This window comes from Anastrepha obliqua, chromosome 4, assembly GCF_027943255.1.
Source record: "Anastrepha obliqua isolate idAnaObli1 chromosome 4, idAnaObli1_1.0, whole genome shotgun sequence".
Taxonomy (NCBI): domain Eukaryota; kingdom Metazoa; phylum Arthropoda; class Insecta; order Diptera; family Tephritidae; genus Anastrepha; species Anastrepha obliqua.
This window is the reverse complement of record NC_072895.1, coordinates 52,720,717-52,727,879: the sequence shown is the minus strand read 5'-3', so window position 1 is coordinate 52,727,879 and position 7,163 is coordinate 52,720,717.

The following is a 7,163-nucleotide window of genomic DNA, read 5'->3' as shown; positions in this document are numbered from 1 at the left end:
AAACTAAAAGCACCTGTTTTCAGATTTACAGATTTGTATTCTTAGCTATTTTGTCGTATGTATTTCACTATACACCTATTGTGCTATCGTAATTGCCTTTTAGCAAGAGACTTAGAACATGTTTCACAGCTTGTACCACGTCAATCTGTTGTCTCTTTGCGACAAAAAAGTCAGTGCGTTCAATGTTTAATTGCGTTTTATGTCACTTCTTGTATTTCTGCAGATATGAGATGAAAATTAATACCACAAAGGCGTATGCATCTACGTACAGTGGCTCAAATAATTCACCGTGTAGCTGATAGCTGAAGGATTTTATGTACTATAAATCTAGTGGCGAAAGAAATAAATATTCTCACATTTTAACCTTAGCCTTGCCACCAATTTCTAACTAAATAAGCCGGCACTATTTACACTGAGCTTTTACAACTCATATAAGTACATATGTAAGTACGTTAAGTCTTGAGTGCAGCTAAAATTTTTAAATTTAGTTCAAATATTATTCTCATCTTGGCATTACAGTCCGGGGTGGACCATTGCCTCCTCTACAATACGCCTCCATTCTTCTCTACAGTCCGCTTTCGCTCTATGATGTGAGATTTTTGTCTTTCGTATATCGCCTTCTAAGCCTATTTCTCGCAAGAAACACACTGTCGTCAGCGTATGCGCATATTATATTTGTGTCGATTTTATTCTAACTAATATTATTCTAACTGCTACTAAATTATTTTATGAAAAATTATTTTATATACCGCACAACAAAACGATAGTACATCAATATTTTTACCAGTTTTGACTATATTTGTGCTTTTTGAAGTGAAACTTCTTAGGCGTCGATGGACGACTGAGAAAGGATAGTAAAATTTCAAGGTCATGCAACGTTTTGGGCATTTTCGTTACGCGAGAGAGAAGAAAGATATAACGTAGAAGAAAAGGAGGATAGTTATGTTGTTGATCGATAATATGCGATGAAAGGGTTGATAACTTAAAGAAGTGGTCTGATATTTTTAAAGTCTAAACGGTTGTTTGGATAAAATAACTTCTTTTTGGATAAAATAATAACTTGAGACTTTGGAAGTCGACATTGCAAAAAGCCATCCAGCGAGTTATTCCAAATTTATGTTTACGGATGGCCGAATTACGGCGCAGTTGCAGACTATATATGAAATGGCTTATTTTTTAAAAATAAATGTCATGGTCTTGCACAAAAATAATAAAGATTGGCCTATCAATTTGAATTTTAATGGACCCCCATATGCCCGAAGCAGAATGTGTAAATTATCCTATATCGAGTTAATGGAATGACTTGATTAACCTTTGGACTTTCTATGTTATACCAAAACCCAAAATGCTATGTGTACAAAGAAACCACAATTATTTTTACATCTGAAGCCAAACGTTCATAGAGCAAAACACTTTCAAACTACATTGCTCAACATTTTCATTTTTATGCTTTCATATGTATTTCTGACACAAAGGGAGGATATGTATGTATGAATATGTATCCTGCATATTAGCTCACTCGCTCATAATACCTATAATAATATTCTTATTCAGGTCACAAGAGAACTTGGATGAATTCCGTTTGCTTCCTTCAGTTAATCCTAACCAACAAGAAAGCTAATATTCGCTCGTTCGTCTACAATGGAAAATAGTGCCTTACTATGTAATAAATTCAAAAATTATCCATTAAGTCTCTGTGAATTCTTCTTATCAATTCCACTGCAATCGCAAGCAATTGAAGTTAAAAAATTACAATAAGACAGACACTTATTTTTCATTATATGACTCGCATTTACAGCAGCCATCAGACGTGGGAAAGATAGTGCTTTCAGCAAGCCCGTCAAACTGTAGAATTTTGAAAAGTAATAGCAAAAGCAGGCAGAGAGCACAATCTTCGCTAAGTGTGATGGCTAAGCACGTAAAGCGCTTTCCGAAAGTAATATTTTATTTCCAAATAACTTACAAGTTAACTTTCTGAAGCTGAAATTAACTTTTTAGCAATTCGCACTGCGTTAGCTAACACTTTTCAGCAATATTTCTTTTAAATTAATTTCACTATGTTAGGCACATCGAAATAAATACACATAAATCAATATTAAAAGAGAAATTCATTAATTAGAGCGGTCATAGAAAAATAAGAAAAATAGTAGGGCCAAAGAGGAATTTGGATAGAAAAAATGGCAGTGATTTGCGAAAATCTCATATACTTTTCTTTACATAGTTGTGCGTTAAAGTGCGATCGCTTTCCAACAAACGCTTGGTTGTGATCACCAGCGTAGAAGAAAGAGTTTCACTGAGCATTTCACATTTCATTAATATTTCTAAAAAACAAATTACGTCTCATAAAATACTGGCAATAAAAATGGTACACATAATTCGTCGAAAGATTGTTGAGCTCATCATCACCCTTCAGAAAAACGAAAATTATGTGAATTTTATATGAATAAAAAATAAGGAAATTGAAAAATATCTAAAAAATTTAACACCTACACATGACACAAATTATTCCTTGTGCAAATGTACAAAAAAACTTAAAAACCAGATAAAGCATCAACCCCCACTAAGAAAAGATGACAACACATGGGCTTTTACAAATGATGAAAAAGCAGCGGCATTGGGAAATTATTTTGAAAATGTCCTATCGAACGATGAGCATAAACAAATTGACACGATTAGTAATGTTAATACTGATACCATCACAAAAATAAGAAAAACAAGCACACAAGAAGTGATATTATGCATCAAAACTCGAATTAAACATAAAAAAGCACCCGGATATGATATGCTGACAGGCAAAGCACTTACGGAGCTACCAATTGAGGCTTACCTATTCCTTAGGAACGTATTTAATGCAATGTTTCGCTTACAATACTTCCCAAAACTATGGAAAGTCGCACAAATCATTGCGCTACTCAACAGTTTTAACTTCATACCGACCTATAAGCCTACTTCCGTCTATATCTAAAAATGCAGAAAAACTGTTACTTGACACGAAAAACATCATTCCAAATCATCAATTCGGTTTTCGAAAAGAACACTCAACTATCCAACAAAAACATCGAGTTACACAAAAAATAATTTCAGACATGGAAAATAAACGATACTGCGTTGCTGTATTTTTGGACGTCGCAAAAGCTTTTGACAAAGTTTGGCACAAAGACCTCTTGCATAAAATTAGGACAATATAACCACTGGATTATTATTTAATTATCAAGAGCTACCTTACTGACCGATGCTTTTACATTAAATACAATGACAAATACTCACATATACATCCAATAACAGCAGGAGTTCCTCAAGGCAGCGTTCTAGGACCACTGCTATATATCTTATTTACGTCTGACATACCACTCCCAGACGAAGCTAAATCTACTATAGCAAAATTCGCAGACGACACAACTTTATTGTCGTCTGACAAAAACCTCTCAACCGCAACAACAAAATTACAGATGTACACCAACAATGTAAAGAAGTGGTTTGACAAATGGAGTTTAAAAGTAAACGAGGACAAATCTGTACAAATAATATTTACGACAAGAACAGAGATTGCTGGTATGCCGATTAAGCTCAACAATAAAAATATACAAATTGAAACATCTGCAAAATATCTGGGAATCCATCTGGACTCAAAATTAACTTGGAAAGATCATATCAAAAAGAAAATAAAACAAATAAAGGAAAAATTTCGACAATTGCCATGGGTTATTTGGCAGAAATTCTAAGCTCAATATTTCCAACAAACTTTTAGTATACAAGGCGGTGATTAAACCAATCTGGACCTACGGACTTCAAGTGTGGGGAACTGCAAAAAGAACTCACATAAACAAAGTACACCGACAACAATCAAAAATCTTACAAATAATTACAATGTCCGACAGGTACACAAAAAATGATGACAACCATACTACGTTCAATATACCATTAATCGACGGAGAAATAAAAGCGATATCAACAAGGTATTTTAACGAAATAAACCAGCACAAAAATAGAGAAGTCAATACACTCTCACAACTTGAAAGAAGCACTTTACGACGTCTGAAGAGAAACCGAGCAATTGACCTATAAAATTAAATATAAATTCTCGTATGCTAAAATAACTGTTCTATATAAAATGTAATTGTTTTCCTAAAATGTAATCGCTGCATTCGTCTTAGCACTGGCCATGATGAAATATATTTAATAATTTTCATAACTAATTGTTAAAATATGTACTAGATGTCAGTATGACAAATGTATGATTAATGTAGGAATAACAAAATAAAAAAAAAATGTGAATTTTCGGGCGAAGAAATTTTCATGGAAATTAGAGAGTTTAGTTCTTGAGTTGATTTTGGCTGTACACCAGTGTAACTGCAGTCAAACTGTGCAGATTTTCTTTTCAAAACAGATTGAACTTTTTCCAACTATATTTCAGCGAAGTAAAACATTTTGTCAATGAAATGAATTCAAAAAGTACTTTCCTTGCAATATCTGGCTGCACCTTAAGCTATGTTCATATGTTGGCTACTTTCGCCAACTCGTTATAAAGTATTGTACGCAAAATATCTCCATTGAGTGGGTGCTGTATTGTAAGTCAGTTTGCACAAAGTCCACAAGCAGACACATGCATAAATATAAATGCAAGGTATCATTACCTTTAAAAAGCTCTGCAAGTGACATTCACTCGATGAAAATGTGAGGGCGTTAGGAGAGCAACTAAATAAATTCCCTGATGGAAATATTTGGAAAAAATAATAAGTTATATTTGAAATTAATACTACACATGCGGCATAATTTATACTACAAAATGGATATCACTTCCTTAAAATAAAATTAATATCAGGTCAGTCCATGAGCTCGTGCGTTTTAAAATTAATAAAAATAGATGTTTAAAGTATTAATTAATCAATAATATATTTTCCTTCATTAATTACAATGTTTTCCCAACGTTTAGGCAAATTTTTGATCCCCTGCTCAAAAAATTGTTTGTCCTTGGAGCCAAAATACGCTTCGATATCCCTTTTTATAGCTTCTTTTGAGGAGTAGTTCTTGTTAGTCATATGGGATTGAAGTCCACGGAAAAGGTGATAATCACAAGGGGCAATATCCGGTGAGTATGATGGATGCGGCATTAGCTCCCATCCGAACTTGTTCAGCTTGCCTTTGCGTCTATTCACTAAAGACGGTTGATTTTTGTTAAGTGCCTCATTCAGGTTTGATAGCTGATGGGAATAATAGTCAGCAGTTATTGACTGGTTTGGGTCCAGAAGTTAATAATAGAAATACCGGCCATATCCCACCAGATGGACAGGAGAGTCTTCTTGGGGTGAAGGCCAACCCTAGGGGTCGGTTGAGGTGTTTCATCTTTATCTAATTGTTGGCGTTTGCGAACAGGATTATTGTAGAGGACCCATTTTTCATCACCAGTAACGATACGGTTCAAACAACTTTCATTTTCAAGCCGTTGCAGCAGCTGAGGACACACATTCACTCTCTGCTGAAGGTTGGCGACGGAAAGTCTATGTGGAACCCATTTTCCCAGCTTTCAAACTTTTCCCAACTGAACCAGGTGCCTCTGAAATGTTCCATGCGATGAATTTAACCTATGAGCTATCATTCGGCTGTCAAATTTGGCTCAGCTTCGACGAGTTCGAGCAAGGCGTCGGAGTTAAAGACTTCAGAACTCCACGTCGCAGTTACCACTTCGGAATTTTGAAAACCACTTTTGCGCAGTCCTCTCCGTGAACAGTGTTTATTTCTGCAGCAGCAGTTGTTGCATTTTTACCACTTTTATAAAAAAATACAAAATATGCCTCTTATACGCGTTCGAAGATTCCATTTTATTTTTTAACAACACGTTCTTCTATCCACGATTAAAATCGCTTGTTGAATGCACAATATATCAAAGAAAATATATATAGTTCCGCTATATTCCGCGAATAATTTTTTGTATGCAAACATCGTACAAAAGTGAAATTATGGGTAAAATACGCACGAACTTATGAACTGACCTGATAACACTTTGGCACATAAACTGCGTTGCAATATAATAGCACAGGAAATGGTTTCCACAGCTAATTTGTTTTTCGTTTATTAATTATAATTAAGTTTTTATACTTATGAAAGTATATTCTAGGACAATCTTACAAAAATCATATAAATTCTCGTTTCAAATTTAGCGCAAATTAAAAAAAAAAATTTCTTATAAATCAGAAAAAAAGAAAAATTTGAAGAATGCAGTTTTATGGCCTAAAGGAAGTAAAATAGTAAAGCGCAAGTTTAGTAGCTCACTAACTATGTTGATTTTTGATATTATTGTTTCTGCTGGCGGTCTTGTGTATTTTCTTCATACAACGAATGCTCGATATTCTATTTATATGGATGAAAATACCCAGTAGCATCAGAAAGAAATTGTCAGAAATCAACGCATAAAAAGATTGTCAAAACCTGCCAATAAGTCACTGTACTATAGTATTTTAACGCATTATATTTTAAGTGAAAAAATATTTATTTATTTAGTTCATATTTAAAATAATGTTTTACAATCATTGCCTAAGAGGCTTATAAAATATCAAAAGACCCAACAACTAAAAATGAGACCAAACCAAGTTGAAAAAAATTACATAAGGCCAACAAAATTACCGAGGGAATTGTTTGGGTTTTTCCATTCCATTGGCTTTATAAGCATTTCCCTTACAAAGCCAAACCGTAACACTTATGTAAATATACGTATGTGCTTAGCCACATACAAGCCAGCGGTCGATATCCATATGTATGTCTGTATGCATGTTTGCATGTATGTACGCAGCATATTCGCGCTGTGTGGCGCATATGCAGCGCCGTAACAAAATTGCCGATTGGCGGAAAAGGCCAACTGTGTTGTAAAAGTAAAAATCCCGCCAAAAAAAATTAAAACACAATAAAATGATTGAAACTGTGAAAAAAATGTGTGAACAAGAACAAAAATTTCGTGTTGTTACACAATTCGTGCAAAAAATTAAAGCGACTTTCACACACTCATACACACATGCAACCGGCAGACAAGTACATGCATGTAAAAACAAAAACACTTCAAGTAGTGGCCACAAGCGTCTGACCCTACTACAGGCGCAAGCGGCGACAACTGGAGCAATGTTGCAAGCCAGCAACATTTTGACTGCCACCGCATTCGGTTGCCGACAACC